A 19145-nucleotide genomic window follows, 5' to 3' on the forward strand; every position below is an offset into this window, starting at 1 on the left:
CAACACAATGATCCCTCAGCAGTAGGACTCTAAATACTCCATGAAGGTGAGGGGATAATCTTCTGTGTTCAGCCCTGTCGCTGCAGAGCATCCCCACCCAACCCACACCCAGCTGCATCAAACACCCACCTGACACCCCAGGTAAGGAGAGGGGAAACCATTTCAAATGAAATAGGAAATGACCTGAACAGTTGCTGTAAACATTTTTTTCCCCCCCAGATTCACAGAAGTTTGAACAGCTTTCTTGTTCTGTTTTCCATTTTCTTTCAGAAGAAATGTAAAATTGAGGCCTTGACCACTCAAGGTCATTAAAAATCCCATTAACCTTTTCACAAGGTAGGGCTTAAGTAGGGTTAATTAAGCAATATTGCTTCACAAGGGTCTGAGAAGGCATTTTTCTTTCTAGTTTCAATAGATATGCCAGTAGGTTTGCATGCCTCCTATCAGTTTTGTTTTAAATTTTGGGTCATGTCCCTCACAAAGGAAAAAAAAACCTGCAGAAAACCATGCAAGACCCCAGATTCACCCAGCTGTAACACGCACCTCAGGTTCCAGGTGTCCCACTGAAAATTATGCCCACACTCCTTTAAAAGAGACTCCGTGACCAATTGAATGGTTTATACACCCTGAAAAAATGTTTTGAAAAAACATTTGTACACTCCAGAAATACTCTCATCACTGTAATGAATTAAAGAAAATACTGAGTCATTTTCCACACACCATAAATAACCATTTGCATTTATTCATTGCTGGGTGCTAGGAGCATTCTCAGAAAAAGAACTCAAAGCAATGATAAATCAGTCATAAAAAGTGAGAGAAATATGATAAACTACATATTAGGCCAGAGAAAAATCTGCCATACAGAGCCTGGAAACTGTCACCATCCAAGAGGAATCTGTGACTTCCACCTGCAAGCGCCTTCAATCATCTTCCTCCACATCCTTCATCAGAACTCCCCGTACACATCATTATTCAGGAATTAGCAACATATCGAGATAATAATCCCCAGCCAGAATCACATTTGCGAGGTGGTTCTTTTTAAGCACAAACTCCAAATGCTGCAAAACTCAACTTCTTCACAGGAATGCCAAAGTGTTTGCAGGCAGGAATCGCAGCAGAAGGATAAGATGATCTCTGTGCTGTCTGCTTCTCCTGAACCACATAAAGCTGAGCCCTGGCTGGGTATTAATTCTCCTGGGTTGCTAAGTCATAGCAAAGCCACCTAAAAGCAGCAGAAAAATAAACTTTTCAGTCTGTTGCGTTCGAGAAGTTAATTATGTAATTAATGCAATCAGACAGTAGCAAATTCAAAACATGGCTTTTTTTTTTTTTCTTTTTCAGTGATAAAATAGACTACAGGACTTCCTGCCACAAGATATCCCTGCTAACAACTTGGCTAAATTAAAAACATTGGACATTTCTGCGGCTAGAAAGCACATATAAGAGCAAAATAAAGAAATAATGCTAAAGTAAAACACATTTTATCAGGCACAGATTTATCAGCATCCTCACAGCAAACTTCCTTTTCCTAGATTTTCTGTATTAACTAGATCATGACAACAGCTCCCAGCCCAACTTTGGGTGAGCTGGAAAAAGCCTCTCTGCATTTCTTTCTCTCAGCAACCCCTTTAATAAACAGCCACCTTCCAGCACCATATTCCCTGGCCATGTGAGCTGCAGATGAATGGGTTGTCAATGGCAGGAACATTTCCTGACAAAGTGACCTCACAACTCCACACCATCTGGCTTTGGCTGTGGCTCTGAAGTGTATCGATACTTGTGAGAGGGAATGTGCACATTAAAATTTACTTAGGTAAGTAGTTGAACAAGAAATCCAAGTATTTTCAGTCTTGACTTTGTCTGAGCTTGCATAGAACACTTCCACACTGGGAATTGCAAAGCTGGGCTGGATTTACTCTGTATTTCCTTGTTAATCTACAGCTGAATAAAAAAAGATTGTAAAAACTATGGAAAATCAACATCCTTAAAGTGTCCTGGTTGGTTGTGCAGATATGCAGGCATTGCACACTTGGACAAATAATTCTTACTAAGACAAAACTTAGCCCACTGTTCCCCAGAAATCCAACTGCTCCTTCTCCAGAACCTGCACAGGTTCAACACCTCACAGCACCTGCCTGATGTTCTGTGCACAAAAACATCCAAGCACAGGGAATTCGGAGGGGAGGGGAGTGGAGTGGAGTGGGTGGCCCAGAGCTGCAGCCAAATCCAGCCTTGAATGCAGCATCAGGGCACATCAGCTTCAGCACCCACACAACTGCATCCCAGTTCACTATAAAATATTACCTGAGAGAATCCATATTTATGGAAAGGGAAGGGTATATATTTTCTGCTGGAGTGAGAATACATCTCCTTTTTTAGCTGTTAATATTAATTTTATGAGTTCTGTGCCTGAAGATCATTATTAATGTCTTCTTGAGATTTCATTAACACTACAAAAAATCCCCAGAAGTCAGTTTTGGTGCAAAGCTTATTTTAAGTGGGTAAATTCCCTGTTTTTCCTTTTTTTTTTTTTTAGCCAGAAAGGGTAGATAAAAGACCTATAAAATAAATGCTGAGTGAATAGGACTCTCGAGCTATAGAACCTGTGCTGTGAAAATTCTACTTTGTCTGGCAAACACTATTAAACAGAAATCTATGAACAGCATTTTTTTTTTTCCATTTCATACAGGGGAAAAAAAGAAATCAGATCTGACCCAGTGACTTCGATGACAATGGTGAGAGTCCTACTTTGTACAAAGAGTTACAAAGACAGAATTTTTACTCTTGGGTGGGCATTTTAACATTCCCAGCAGTGGTGCTTCGTTCCTGGACTCGCTGAGATCACTCAGTACAGCCCTGGCTGGTGGCACCAGTGACTGGTGTGTCACAGCAAACCTGACAAGTGCTCCTCATGGGTTTGGTTTGGGGGAGTTTTCAGATTATTTCCTGATTTACATAATATTTCAATAACGTGTTGTCAAAGTGTGGGTAACTATAGCAGCCAGCTGAATGGTGAATTTGAGTTTCAGGAGGACAAACTTCACACTTCTATGATAATTTGGGTCGTCTCCAATTGGAATTCAAACCCAAGTGTCAGTGGAGAAGTGCCTGGCGGCCATCAGAATAACTGACTGTGTCACCTTGTCCTCCTAATGATCCTTATACATTTAATGTAAACAACATCAAAGCAAGTGCTTATTCAAGCAGGACAACTACATATGTTTACCTGGGACTGTTGTTCTAACTTGCACAGACTATAAAAAAAATAACTGGCAAGAGAAAAAGAAATGTTCAATGCTACAACGAGCATCAAACTATGGATTTGGAAGCCTGGTGCCTGCTGGTGTTTCAAACAAACCCCAGAAGCTGCTCTTGGGGAGGGTCATAATGGCCCATGCAGCCTATTTGGAGACCATTTCTTGTCTTCCAGTGCTGTGTGGTTCTCATTATAATGATAATATCCAGCATTTATGTGGCTATTTACATCTTTCACATGCCGTACCAACAACTAATTAATCCTCACAACACCCTGTAGGGTAGGTAAAGATTATTATCCCCATTTTATAACTGGAGAAATTGAGACAGAGAGGTAACAGTGACTTGCTGGAAGGTACTCAGCAAGTTCAAGGCAAAACTCAGGTGAAAACACAGGGGTTGCTGCTCCCCAAAGCCCTGTCTCAAGAGCCAGCACCTGATTTTAGAGCCACTGTTTCAGCCAAACCCATCCAAACAGCCAACATGAGGGTTTCCATTAGGTGCCCGAGGCATTTCAATTCTGGCATTGAAAGAGGTTGTGAAGGCTCAGCCTTGGAGCTTCAAGACCCCACTGGACAACATCTCTGGGCAAGTTGGTCTGGTCTCATGGATAAGCTTGCTTTAAAAGCCAGTTGTTGGATTTAAGGGAGCCTGAATTATCTGATTTTGTGAAGCAGGAGCATTCTGGGATGGTTACAAGCTTTCCAACACTTTTTTTCCATCTGGGTTCTTCCTACAGGTGCTCCCACCTCCACCTGGCGTTTGGCAGGCAGCCACACAGGCAGCACGAGGTCTGTGCCAACATAAACAAATAAATGTAAGGCCATCAAAGGCCAGTTAGCATAAACAAACAAACAAAAAAAGGTATTTCCTGTAAACTATTTCTCTGTTTGTATCCAAATTTAACATCAACACTAAATATTGACTTTTCCATGTGGGAAGACAGCATCCAGGTCCACGCTCTGTTAGAGGACAGGAGAAGTTCTGTCCCTGTGCAGCCCCATTGTTGTCACCAGCTCTGGATTCAGGGCCAAATAAGAAATTGTCAATAGCAATGTAAACCCTCTTGAAAGGATCCTCAGCCTAATGCCCCTCCTTGCTGCAGGATCACAGCTGAGATGAAAGCTGATACTCCATTCTCCTCAGCAGTAGCTGATTATTTAGGGGAGCTCATGTTCCTTCGGGGGGAAAAAAAAGCAACAGTTTCAAAAACTGCTGGGTATCCTGGGGTTCCTACTAAAATGAAACCAACAGTTTGGGAACTTTTGTTATTTCATTCTGATGCCTAATGGGAACGGTTGAATGCAAAATTGTTTTAGGAACTGAGCTTTAAACGCCTAAAAGATTGTTTCTATCCTTTTGCATGTACTTCATCAAACAGAAGGAATTACACCACTGACTACTGGAAGGGGAAATTAGCAGACACATTGTCACAGAGAAGCCAAGAGGGGGGTGCACTGAGAGCAGACACCACCAAACACAAAGTTTTACTTTCACAGACCCATCATGCAGATTAAAAGCCTGGTTCCCTGTCACAGCCACCTCCCTTAAGAAAGCAGGGGTTTAAAAGATGAAGCAATGGTATTGGTTATGTGCCACCTGTGCTTGTAATCCCCCAAGGAGAAAACAGTGGATATCACAGCAGGTTGTACCTGATGTTACAGCTGGTTCGTTCCCAAACCTGACCCATACACCCACCTTCAGTCACAGACTATTTTGTACTGAACTGCACTGCCTAAAGAGTAAGGACACCCCAACAGAATCCAAAAGGAGCATCTCAAAACATGAGTTTGCACAAAAACTTTTTTCTCCAACTTTTCTTTCTCTGTGCTCTTCCAGGAGTGAAGCCAAAACCTAACCTGCATTTAATATTCCCAGAAGCCACATTTAGAAGCTTGTGTTTATCCAGGCAGGGCTGTCAGTCAGACCCTCAGGCAAACAAGGTTCCCTTCACTCCGTGAGGGTCAGTTTGACCAACACACTGAGGACAGCTCCCAGACATCCCGGGGTGGTGCTGCACCCCACAGATAACCAGGGGACAAAAGGCCGGCCTCACGCAGGTGGCAGAGTCAGTTTAGCAGCAGTTTCTCAGGTTCAGCAAGAGCACAGCAGGGTAATGTCAGAACCCTTTTAAGACACTAAATATACACCCGTAGCAGGCTCCCCCACATCAGCGTCCGCGGGGGTCACGGTGCTGATTACAGACAGCAACACAGGCAAAGCTGCAGCAGCAAACCCTTTGTGAGAGTTATTAAGATGTTGACAATATGAGAATCAGATGAATTTACCACTGCTTCGGTAATTGTCTTTCATATATGAGCAACCCCCTACATACAACTTTTATGATTCATCATATTTATTTTTTGTTTCCTCAAGCAACATCTTTTATTAGTTGCACACTCACTACAGAAATTTAATTTCTGCAAGAGAACAACAAAGCAGTTGATTATTATTATTGAGAATCTGGTACAACACAGAGTGAAATAAAATCTATAAGGCATTAAAATGACAGATTAGGCAAGAGCTGTATTCATTTACAAGTGTTAGAACATCATGTTAATGCCTCACAAGCACAACATAAAATGAAAATCAACTCTTTCATGCTGCTTTACTAATACTGCAAAGCTCCACGGAGCACAAACAGTAGTCCCTGTTAAAGAGGCACTGTCCTTTTGTAGTTTTTACAAGCAGTGGGTTTATCATTAACACTTGACAGAAAACTCTTACAGTCCATATTAGCCATAAACTTGACATTTCGACCACTTAGGGATTTAAAGATGATTATTACCCATCTCAGCCAGACCAAGTGTATTGAGTATATGGCTGTCCTTCAATGAAACTTTAAAATTCGTGCACAAAACCTCTTTGGAATAAAATGTTCATTAGGAAGGCATTAGATTGAAAACTTTCACTTTTCAGAGTCACCGCAATGCTACCACGGCCAGATTTCCAATCATATGAAAGTTTGCCTGCAGCTTTATTTACTTCCAAATCTCTGAACATAAAGTGACAGGACATGCAAATAGGAAGATCTGAAATATTCACTTTACTCACACCAACCCCATCACTGGCAAATGCATTTGATGGTGTTTGTATCCTTTTGATCGTACTCTGTGTTAGTAAAGTCTTGATTTTCCTGGACGTTTCACTGTTATTTTTTTCCCCTCAACTCATACCTTAGCTTCAAATTTGGAAAATGTTCCCCTGCTTTGGAATATATTGCTGTTTGTTCAAGTCTTATGGAAAGGAAATCCATGGACTTTGTTTAGTCACCAGATGTACAACTTGTTCTAATCTGCTCCTCAATGATTTTGTAAAACATTTTGAGGGATGTTTATACTCAAAAGGACACCTGACACTCCAAGAGAGAGCACAGTGGTATCAGCACAAAACTGAACAGAGCAGGAAAACTTTTTAATGAGCTGGAGAAACATTTTCAGATTTAGGTGGCCATAACCACATGGCTGTGGCCAAAGCTGCCATGAGTATCTCCTGCCTGCCCAGAACCATAACTTTGGAATAAAAACATCCTGTGGCCAGGTGCAGAGGAGCACAGACTGACAGGCCTGAGCCCTGGAGAAGGAGCAGGTGAGTGTCAGACCATCACAGAACAGAAGATGGGAAAGGATTATGAGGAAGGAGGAAAGGTCATAAGATGTTTTTCTCCAAATGGACATGGTTGGTATCCAATTTCCACCTCTTGTTCCACCCACAAAGGGAATAAAGCACAAGGAACAACAACACACATAAAAACACACTGGTAGCAATTTAAACCATGCATCTAAAGCTGATAAATTGTAAATAAATCAAATGCTGGAGCACAACAAGCCTCCTCCTGAAAAATGTTCCCGGGAGATTAATGTCACCAATGCTTTACTTCATCAAGGGTTAACACTTGGTGTGTAACATCCCTTGGAGAAACAAACTGCAAACTTTCTGATCTACAAACTCACTAATTTCTAAGAAAGCCAGAAGCAATCCAATTTACTGTGATGCTGAATAAATCTGTGAATTACCTAAATCACAGAGGGTTGAACTTTACCCCCCTTATTAGAAACTATCCTTTGATGAGATTACAAATAATAAAAAATAGGCACAGCAAAGCAGCTCACACTCTGAAAGCACTATTGAGGTTCCCTAAAGCCAGGTGCTCCCATAAATACCTGGAGCAAGGAGGGGGGAGAGCCTTTCTTAAATAAGACATAAAATCCTCTCCCCAAATTGCCAGAAGCTGGTACCTGGAAGACACATCCACTGGTGGATATACACAGAAATACTTATCCACAAAGAGGTGAATGACACGATGAAAAATGCTAAAAAGCATCAGGGAATAATGAACAGTGCTTTTCCCAAAAGCATAGCTGGAAGTTGTAACAGGACTTCCCCTCTCTCTTCTTTCCAGCTTTATCAAGTGTCCTGTCCTCAGCTCACTGGAAGAGTGAGTGACAGCTGAGGGAGGATTCTCTGCAGGTACACTCATCTGATCTGCTTGTGCACCTCAGTAAAAATGTCACTAACCAAGTTACATTTGCTGGAAATCTGAAAAATTCTGTCCTCCAGCAAACACAACACCCACCCCCCTCCCCCCCCACCCCCGCCCTTCTGCTTGTATTGTTTTCCTTCCCAAGTAATTCAGTTTTAAATCAGTCTAAAGTTTATTTTAACGACTCCTCTGGAACACCACCACCAGATCCAGTGTAAACTGCCCCCCAAAAAAGATACCTTAACAAAAGCACTTTTCAAGCCACCTTTCACAGCCGCAACAGAGATGGTTGTATTTTGCCAGCTCAATCTCACTAATTTATTTTTTACTGCCCATGAGTTTCCATTTGAGTTTTAATCCTGCACCAGAAAAAAAAAAAAAGAAAAAAAAAAAATTCAAGAAGGTTTCTACTATCTGAGCAGGGAATGTTTGGGGCTGCTGATTCATATCATTAGTTGCCATCCTTCAAAAGCACTGCAGAAATCACTGCAAAAATCTCAGAACCAGATGTTTTGACATTCTGTGCATTCCAGGCACCCTTATTACTTTTTAAAATTTGATTAATTGAAATAACTCCTCTATTAAAATGTCATTTTAAAAACTTGAGAAATAAGACTTGATAAGGAAGAGGTTTGGATTTTTTCCACTAGACACGTTCTTAAAGATAGACTGATAAAGTTCTGCATAAGAAATTAAAAGTACAGATTAAAAAAAACCAACAGAGTAGGCATGGAATGAATTACATCAGCTTTTAGGTTGAGAATATCACTCCACAATTTCATTTCATTTCACATGTAATTGCAAAGGAGGGAAAGATGTTTAAAGCCTGGAATGGAATGCGCACCTAGATTTTTTTCTCCCTGTTTTGAAGTCAATGTTAAAGTGTTACAGGACAGTGCTACAGGAATTTTACATTTTTGTTATATAAAATATTTCAGACTGTGCACTACATCCAAATAAAGCCTGACAGGAAACTGCAATAGCCGTTCTGTGGATCATGGTGTTTCAAGAACCTGGTAGCAAAATAATCTCTGGGAAGGAAGGCAGGCAAAAACGCAAAAATCCTGCTCCAGCCCAGAAAATATATATATATATAGGGAGAAAAAGAAATAGCCCCATAAGGCAAGTGTAATATTTTGGATGACAAAGACATGTAAACTGCTGGGAATAAAAGGGAGTATAAAAATAGGGCAGTACTGCAACAGAAAGTTATTTCTTCAAGGCAGAGGAAAACCTGGGAAAAGAGCCTACCTTGCCAACACCCAGTTGTGTCTCAGATACAGCCATTTGTTCAGAGACTTCTGGGGAAAAGTTCAGATGTAGCTTTGCTGTCATGAAATGCACATACCTGTACAAGCATCTTTATTCACCAGCCTAGAACCACCTGAACTGCAGCATACATTTTGAAACACCAAGAGATTGATAAATACTCAATCTATAACATAAAAATACTTCTTATTAATGTATGTGTTTCTCAAAAGCATTTTGAAAATGATTGCTTAATTCTAACCTGTTACTACTTAGGGTTTTTTTCAAAATGAGCCCCTCCAACCCTGGCAATGCTTCACTTTTCCCTTTGCCTCCAGGAATGCAGGTGCTGGTGGTGTCTTCCTTGAAATTTCTTATCCCACAAACAAGCTTTGGAAGCCAATGTCCTGCTGAGCAGTTACCAGGAATGGGGTATCCATGGGGAACTTTTCAACCTGCCATGAGCTCAGTTCCTGCCCCCCAGTCAGAGTGAGTTAGGTCCAAATCCAAAGCACGACAGGGAGCGTGAGAGGCTGGGAGTTGGGGTTGTTCTCTGTGCAGTCACACATACAGCACGTTCCGCAGGGAGAATGAGAGTCCAGAAAGCCACAGGGGCAGGAGCTAACTGAACAAAACTCCCCAGCTTTGCTAGAAGAGTCTGTAAGGAAGGGTGTAGGCACAGTGTGACTTGAAAAGATGGACCTATAGAGCCAATTTGTGCAATTTTCTGTGTGTCTCCTGCACAAACACCCAGCCAAGATGCAAGTATGGCTCACGACAAGTTAATCCTGAACTTAAGGACCCTCAGCTTGCAAAGGTGTTTAACAAGGGACAACTTACTAATTACACCTGGAAAAGGGGTACTTGGTGACAATTCTGCTTCTTCGTGTTGGGGAGTTCTTAAGGCAGGGATTCCCTCTCATCAAGATACTTCTGCTTTCTGATCCAACAAAGATAACCTTGTCACCCACAGAGTTTGACAACCCCAAAAGGGACACTTCCCATGCTATCATCAGCATGCCCTTCCCTATGCTTGGAGCAATCCCTCCCCTTCCCTAGCACTGGGAAAAAAAACAGGTGTTGGGATGAAAAGTCACCCCGTTCAATTTCAGTCTGTTATAAGGAAATCAAGACTATGTCAAAAGGAAATTTCTAGGACTGTGCCAGCACCAATAACTGCTCTGTTACCCACAGCCAGGGATCTGTCCATTGCCATAAATTTCTGTGGTCTCCAAAACCCCGGAGATGGATCTGCCCTGACGAGTGTCCTAGAAAGCAAAACGGACAGTGGCAAACTGCTGCCACCTCTAACTTTGTCAAAAGACACAACCTTATGTTGTGTCCTCTCAGCCATGTTTCCCTTACTTATAAATCTTGTTAGCTGCAGCATTCCCAATCTGTAATTAAATGTGAAATCATGCAGGATCACCATCTTGATTGAAGAAGGTTGTCCATCGGTGAGCAAAGCCCAATATCATTCACCTCTTGCCTACATTTTCTACCTTTCCATAACTGGATAAACAAAGTTCTAGTGGGATTATGGCTAAAAAAACTCAGGGAGTGCCTCTGTCTGGAACATAACAAGCAGCCCCTCAAGGGTGCGCCTGAAATGCCAAAATAAGAACCTTCTCAGCCAGAATTAACCTCTCCCCCTAACAACCATCCTCTGGGTGAGATCTTCTAATAACTGACAGGAATGACAATGCTCAAATCTAACTTGGTAACAAAAGAAATTTTATAGAAATAGGAAAAATTTGGCTTGGGGTGAGTCTAAAAGAAATGATAGTATTGTTCCTACTAAACATAAGAGTTTCCTCTGGTGGCAAAGCAGATCTGTTTGGATCTTTGACTGATGTTTAATAACTTCATAGATCAATGTAGTGTTTAATTGATGGAACAGATGGAAGACACAGATTCTGCAACATTAAAGAGTTATACTTAATGCATAGGAATAACTTGGGTTTAAAATGTTCCCATAATTGTCTGGGCACTTTAACAGTGGCATGAGTTCTGTCGGATATTTCTACTCATACTGATTTACAAGTTTATAACATGAGTTTGTAAACTTGATGAGATCTGATTTTTGTAGTGGGGAAAAAATTATGAATTAAGCAAAAAGAAGAAAAGTTTTAAAGATAACTACTCTTGGTAGAACAGGGAGCTAACAAAAGCCAGGGCAATTCAGCTGTGAGGTCAGCAAGGACATACTGAAGTCCTCTCTGCTCACCAAACAATCTGAGTACACATTTAGATCATCTGATGAAAATCAGTGATCTGCACAGGGTCTCCACATTCAAGAACAAGACGGAGCAAAGGAGACAGAATTTTGCGATTAAGGATAAACATACCTTAAAATTACATTTTTGCTTTGGATTTCTGTCCACCTTTAACATTAATTACAGATGATTATTTACATATAAGAGGATGGTGAATTTGTTGATAAACCAAGATTTCTCTTCAAGGCTGATTGACCCTGAGGTTTTCTTGAAAAATTACTCTTTCGAGCAGCACACAATAAGTGGTAATTTGATAATAATCTCTCTCATTTATATCAGTGTAGATAGACAAAGTTGGACCAGGCCTTATCAGTCTTTCTTTGAAGAAAGACCAATAATTCATATAAAGTGGCTGGGGCAGGCATGAGGGTGGTCGGAGGATGATGCATGTTGAAAAATAATATGAACCTACTCTAATTTGCTATTATTCTACTTTCAAGCTACAAAAAGCAAAAAGGCAATGCACTTATTACAATTTACTTCCCATTACGCTACTGTGAATTATGTTTGTTATGAAAAATAAAATAAGGACTGAGAAATTCATTCAGGCTGGATTGTATTTTCTGGACAAAGCTAAACACATGCAAGTTATCCAGTGCCCAGGGTGGCCTTAGAGAATCTGAAATGACCCAAAAAATACCCACCCATCTCCACCAGCTCCTCTTATGGTCACTGTAGTGTGGCATTTGTGAGATTCCTGTTCCCTAAAAGCCCAGCCAAGGACTGGCTTCTCCCTGCGCCAGTAACTGCTTTCCTGTGGGATAAGTCAACACCACCTTCAGTTCCTGGTACAATCCTGCAGGGTGTTTCCTACAGTCTATGCTATTCCATAATGACATTACATTGGCCCCAGTCCACCCTCATCTCTTTAAACATCTGTCTTGTAAATAGCACAAATAGGTTGACAAAAAATGCTCTAAAAGCGCAGCCTCAAAAGACTCCAGTCCTCCCTGGCCATATTTTAGAGGCATCAGATGCCTGAGAAGCACAGGACTCCAACTGATTTCCAGTATAGTGAGATGCCTGGGAATTTTCAAATCCTATTCAGCATCTTTTGCATCTCCAGGACGGCAAACACCAAAAGAATCTGCCCAGCGCCCTTTAAGACGGACACTTGATACGGCATTTCTCCTCAGTGCTGATCAGCATGGCACAGTTACAGGGTAAATGTTGAGTTATCCTTTCCCTTTACAGATATTCCCACATGGAAAGGGGTGGCTGTACCCAGACAACTCCCCCCTCACACTCCAGCAGAAGGTGACTCCCTACCCAGTAAACCCATTCTGGTTTTGTACAGAACGAGAGGAGCTACCAAACCACGCATCCAAAAATACAGTTGTGGTTAGCCACAGGTAAATTACCCAGGGAGTGGGTAATTCAGAGCAGGGAATAAACAGCGTAAACATCTCTGCAAAGGTGCTCCACAGCCCTTCGACACACACCTCAGGTATCTTGTGATGCCTTTCTTGCTTCATCAGGTTTTTGTTTTATTTTCAATAAGCAAACAGCCACCACCCCCACTCTGCCCTACTACTGCCAGTAACTCACAATTAAAGGGACACCCCCACCCACATTAACATTCATCTGCCCTTCATTGTGCAGGTAAAGTTGTTTTATGGGTTGTCCATAGAGATACAGCCAGACCCTGTCCCCGCACGGCTTCCAACACAACACAGACCCAGTGTAAATTGTGGCATTTCCATTCTGTATGAAATTCAATGGGCTTTTCATTTTCAGCATAAACCTAAACTAGTTCAAGTCAGTGTGTGGAGGTGCCTCTGCCATGAAGCAGCAGTTTGCATTAAAATTACATTATATTGTTTTGACATGTCTGAAGCAAAGGTTAAAATCATCTTTTTGCTGGACATTGTTTCTGTAATATTGCCCCGCTGCAGAGCCGCAATACGAACAAGCCCAGAAACGATGTGAAATATTTCTGATACAAATTTTATTTTTATGTGAAACTATTCAAATGCTGCTGTACAACATGAACTACGTGAACCAAATCAAATCCGCGGGTCAATTCCTTCTTCCGAGTGCTCCTTAGATAACAAAGTCTTGTTCTGCGAATCTGTTCAATATATTAAAGTTGATTCACTCGGACAGTGTGTAAGATATAATACATTAATCTGGGCCATTTCAATTTCTGAGGCTGGGACTATAAAACTGGTGTGCTGCATATCTAATTTTTTTTGAATACCTGATTTATGCATCCCTCTGATGCACAGTGTCGATGGTATGGCGGATGCGGCTGCTGCATTAACAACGGGCTGCATCAGCACTCAAATCTTATCTTGTTAAATCAGACAAATGTAGCTCAATGAAAAGGAAGGAATAAATGCCTGGGATGGTTGAAAGGAGTGAATTTTAATCCTGTTTGTTAGGGGACTTTCATGGTGGGGGCTGAGTGACTGAGGCAGCAATGTCCACCAAGAGCTTATGGGACTGTGAATTATGACATGCTCACACATACAACTACACAGGCAGGGTATACAAAGGCACAGTTTTTCATTTTATTCCTACACAGACAGGTAAACATCCCCACATCGACATCCATCCAGATACAAACACACACCTCTATAAAACTGCAGAAATAAATGCCTTTTAGGAAAAGCAGGTCTATATTTACAAAGTGTAAATTTCCATCTCTCTCAGATTCAAGAACAACCATAATTGCTTCTTTGTATATAATTTATCATTTTATGCAGGGAAACAAAAGTTCTCACATGGCCTAAGTATTCAGGAATAGATTAGATTTTCAGAGTAATTATATATGTTTATATGATTTTGTGGAAGGATGGAGTACTGCCAGCACTCTATACACAGTCAATATTAATTCTCAAGGAAAGAAAATGTTCCTGTGTTTGCACAATCAACGAGACCTTTAGAAATAAGCTTTCTGCCAGCCAAGGAAAAGTTTCAATGGCACATACTCCGCAGCCTCAGCCAAGGTATTTACAATAAATGGAAGGTATTGTCAGAATTAATTCTTAGGGAAGACCCTGAATCACTCACAGTAATTTGAATTCCCTTCTCTAGCAAACTCTCCTATTTCATCCTCAAACTGTAACTTGGTAAAGAACCTTAGTTTGTCTATAAAAATGCATTTTGGGAACAGACAAGGATCACAAAGCTTTTCTACAAGGCTAGGGCCAAGGCAGCCTCAGCAGCATAAAGCCCCAGTCCTCTCAAAGACAAGTTATAGCTGGAATTATTTAATTGGCTCAAAGGTGAAATTTTCATGCCCAGTAAAACTGGAAATATATTATTTAGGCAGGCATCAGTTCAGTCCTTATTACTTTTCTCTCTCGACAAAGACTAATTATAACAGGAAAAAAAGTCACAAGATCCCACCTCTGCAGCCTCTTCCCGCGTCCAAAACAACAAGGTCAGTTCTCCCCTTGTGACATCAGTCCTGCCTGTTGTGATGTCACAACCACTGTTTGCAATGATGCAGTATTAACCAGGAGGAGGGCTGAAAAGAGCCTGTCGTGCTCAAATACCCCATCTAACAACTCTCATCTGCAAAAGATCCGGGACCAAATCCTTGAAAATGAAATTTGAATTTCCCTTTCAACTGAATGCAAAGACTCATCTTTAAATTCATGAAATATAAACATTTTAGAGTTGTTATCTTGAGTTAACTTAACCCAGCCTTAAAAAACCCAGTATTAAAGAGAAGCAGTGATGGAGGCCCAGACACGACAGAGACAATTCATTATAGAACTTTTTGATCCAATTATCCAGGAGAGGTTGGGATACACAGCCCAAATGAGCGCAGTGCAATGGAAGAGAATACAAATAAAGGCCACGTTCTTGCTTTTCCTAAAAGTTCCATTGGCTTCCCTCTATCCCATGCATATTAACAAGTGTGGAGATCAATTCAAAGCCTTATTTCTCTTTTGAGAATGAAGGGGGAAAAGCACATTTATACCAACAATTCCAAATCTAAGAAAGAAATAAGAGGTAATCGTTCTGACTGTTTTGGAGTACTGTGTTGCCAGGAGGGAAGGTTCCACTTCCCCACCAGCCCAGCGAGCACTGCATGGTCTGGAAAACCAGGAGAGGTCTTCTGGGGGAGGCAGGGAATGCTCTTTGTGTGTTTCAGGGAATTTGCACTCAGCATTGTGCCACAGAGTGACAGCATTCCAGGGAGAACAAGCCTGAAGTCTCCGTGGCTGCCAGCCCCAACCACTCCTGCTCTCACTGAGAGTCCTGCTCAGGAGAAGCAGCAGAGAGACACAAATAAAACGGCCAAACCTTGGGGAAAATACAGATAAAATGAGCAAATCAAGATAATTGTGCTAATTATCATAATGAAGGGAAGATTTTGTGTTTGCATGAGGGCTCCCACTCCCCCATCACGTGAGCGGTGCTGCGGCCGCATCCAGGATAAATGAGTTCCAGGCCTGGCTGGATGCTGGGATTTCTGTCAAAGTGGCTCCATTACATGTGTGTCCCCCAGGGTCAGACTGCATTAGCAGACTCCTTTATTCCATACATGATGAACTAAGGATTTGCCAGAGTGCGTTCCAAAAATCCATTTGTGACGGGCATTTGCAGTGTCCACAGGAACTTCAGCTCATTTTAAAGCAGTCGGGAGGGGGTTCAGCTTTTCTTTCCCTATTTTTTTTTTTTTTCTGTTTTGTTTTAGGTTTTTTGTTTTGTTTTTCTTTTTTGTTATGTTTCCATTGGTAGAAAAATAAACCCTGAAATGTCTTTGAGGTCATGGAACAGTGACCCCATTGGCTGGGCTAATTTGATTGTGCCAGAACAATAGCACTGTACTCCTCTGCCAGCCAAGTGCATGCTAATTATGCGATTTGCCCTTGATAAGACCTTGGTGGGTCATTCAGCAGTTGTGATCTGTCACTGACTTCTAATCATGTATTATCGTCTGGGTGAGTCAGAATGGTACCCTAAGCTTTCTGTCTTTACAGCAACGTGGCACTCTAATTACCTTATGCCAAGTGGATATGCAGAGACTGAATTAAGTGATCACTGTGATTGCCTTCAAAATCTTCTCTTTATCCTTTGTGTTGCTTCTCTGCAATTTACATTTTAAGATGCTGAGAAGCTTTTGGTGAGACTGAAAATGCCACTCTAAAAAAAAAAAAATGATTTTTTTTAATTTTAAAAAAGGCATCTCACCAATTCCTAACAGTATTTAAATGCTGCTAAACAATATACCTCAATAAGACTCTCTCAGTAAACTTGTTGGAAATTATAAGATATCTTTACCCTTTTAATCTGCAGCCAAAAGAGAAACAAAAGGAAAGCAGCCTAATCTCTTCCTAAAGTTTTAACAATGCAGGATTGCTATTTAATATGTAAAATTTAATTATGAAGTGCTTTTCCACATTGATTCTGCATGTGAAATGTACACATAGATAGAACAAATACTATGGAGCAAATATAAAGCTGGAAAATCTTCATTGCTGTGCTCATTCTGTTCATTAATAACAGCAAAGATGTGTTGGTGGACCCTGGGAGTCTTAGAAATTCAGGCACAAATTCCTCACCTATTGGCTCAGGCATTTGTTGGACATTCAAGAGATCTATGAAAATGCTCCATATTTCACCCAGGACTTTAAAAATCAGGGGTTTTAACTGCACTGTCCTCCCCTATTGTTGCATAGCAACTCTCAACAACTACAAAGCAATCTGTTATGGTAAATCAGTCCCATTAACATCTGTATTTGCCCCAAGAATGATCTAATGCCTTTTGCAATGAATATGTGCTGATACGTCCGGAGGTTAAACAAATAAAGTAACGATTTATAAAATTTGATACAACGCATTTGTCTGAATCAGCCTTGAAAATATGAACTCTGAAGTGCTACTTGGAAGTTGTCATAAAACAGACAAAAAACCCCCACAATTTATAGTACCGCTAACAGAAAATAAGGATTTTCAAAGCTTTTCTGTATTGTCTGTCAATATTGCAGTATAATTTTTTTTTATAGAAACAAAGTGGGGGGGGAGGAAAGTCAATAAAAATCATAAAGCACAATTGAGAAAAAATTGCAAGCCTTATTTTCCTCGAATCACATGATGCCCAAGCAGCATTATTTGCTGAAACCTTGGTTTGTTTGAGGGTGGAGGGGGGAAGGAGAGAGAGAAAAAGAGAGAGGCAGAGTGCCTAGAAATAAGATGCAGTCCCTGGGTGGCAAAACAAAAGAGCCCAAGAAAAAAAAAAATGCTGTAGAAAGTTGACACAGTCAAGAATAATGGCTAAATCTATCAAGTTTGATCAGGTCTGCTATAATGAAGTGGAGCTTCATATTCCAAGCAGGGACAATGAAGACAGAAGTCAGGCTCTAGAAATGTGCTGCTCACTTTGTGCTTGGAATATGCAGCAGCCAGCAGGGAGCCACAAGATAATTACACAGTATTTGTGTGGTTCCAGGGAGCTTCCTGCGCAGGTTGAATGCCCGCGCTATATTAAAAGGCAGCACAGTGAAATGTTTTTAATGAATATTTTTGTCAGGGAAAGAAAAGGCATTTGAATGATTTTTGTGTATTCAGGGAAGGAGAGGTGGAACATCACTGTCAAAATACAGGTACCTTTGTTTATATTTACTCCATTATTTACAGTTTCAAGAGCCTGATGTCCCTTCAATAATACAAATCGCAATGCCAGCTTAATGTTATTTAGGGCTAATCACACTCACAGTCCTAACTAATGTCTGCTGTTAGTGTGTTCCACTGAAATACTGCCTCAACTGCCTTGAAACTACTTTTATTTTTATTTCCAGTAGGAGCTGAAATGTTTAGACACGTTTAATCAGAAAACTCAAAGTAACACAGATGTTGATACTTACTATTCAGTAGCCCTTGGCAGTGATAGATTTAAACCACGAGAATACATTATTCCAGCACTCTGTAATTCTCACCTAACAGATGTGAGTAATCCACCGAATTAAAACCCCCAGACATGAGATTCATAAATTGCTCATTCTGCAGCGCGAGCCATCGCATTGATCACAACCTGGACTCAGGCAAAAAAGTTCATTTCAAAGGCCTTTTGGTGGCCCAGATTTCAATATTCTCTACACCTAAGCCAGCCCCTGTTCTGCTCACAACTGAATCCCTCCTGGTATGCACGGCCCAAGAACATGGGCCACCTCTGCTCCAGGCAAGGGCTGCAACCCATGAGGAGGTTTTGTTGTTGTCAAGGTTGTTTGGGGTTTATTATTTATTTTTTTTTTTAATTAAAATCATCTTTTAAACAAATACCATGATCAGTTCTATAATTAAACTGTGATTCAATAAACTCCCTGGCTGAGAAAGGCAGCCCAAGACCCTCATGTCCTTCCACCCAGGATCAGCATCTCTGCCTGCATTGCCCCATCTCCTTCCCACCCAAAATGCGTGCCCAGATTGAGGAGATTTATCAGCAAATACAAGAAAGCCAAAAGGTTCTGTTTCTAAGGATTTTCCTAGAAATGCCAAAAAAATACATATAATAATTTCTGGACAACTTGGAAACAAGGAATGAAACTAAAAGGAGTCACTTCTTTGGTGATGACGCTTCAGGTAACCCACAGCAACAGGAGACACAAAGTTTCTTCACATCATCAAAAATACAGGTAACTTCCACCCTTCCACATTTTCAACTCTGTGCTGACAAAAATAGTGACTATTTGTGATAATAGCCCTGAGAAAACCACAATGAAATAGGGCGATGCTTCACCTGAATCCAGTTATTGAAGAAAACCTCAAGGATGGAGATAATGCAGCCAAAGACGTGTTTGGTTTTGTTTCTTTTTAAAGCACATTAGAAAATTATTGAATAATTCTGATAGTGTCACTGATTTTATGATTTTAAATCTCTGTGAAGAAAGGTTATTATAGAATAGCTATGGCCACAAATTAATCCC

The 19145-nt window shown here is 40.9% G+C and overlaps 1 long non-coding RNA gene across 1 annotated transcript in view; it reads right to left on the reverse strand.

The window, feature by feature from the left end:
* Positions 1-722: 722 nt before the first annotated feature.
* LOC120750668 (uncharacterized) overlaps positions 723-19145 on the reverse strand; it is a 44672-nt gene continuing 26249 nt past the window's right edge. The window contains exon 2 of the long non-coding RNA XR_005700095.1: positions 723-1222. This is a non-coding gene — a long non-coding RNA (uncharacterized LOC120750668). The remainder of the gene's footprint in view (positions 1223-19145) is intronic.

The sequence above is a fragment of the Hirundo rustica genome, chromosome 3 (genome assembly GCF_015227805.2).
Source record: "Hirundo rustica isolate bHirRus1 chromosome 3, bHirRus1.pri.v3, whole genome shotgun sequence".
NCBI lineage: Eukaryota > Metazoa > Chordata > Aves > Passeriformes > Hirundinidae > Hirundo > Hirundo rustica.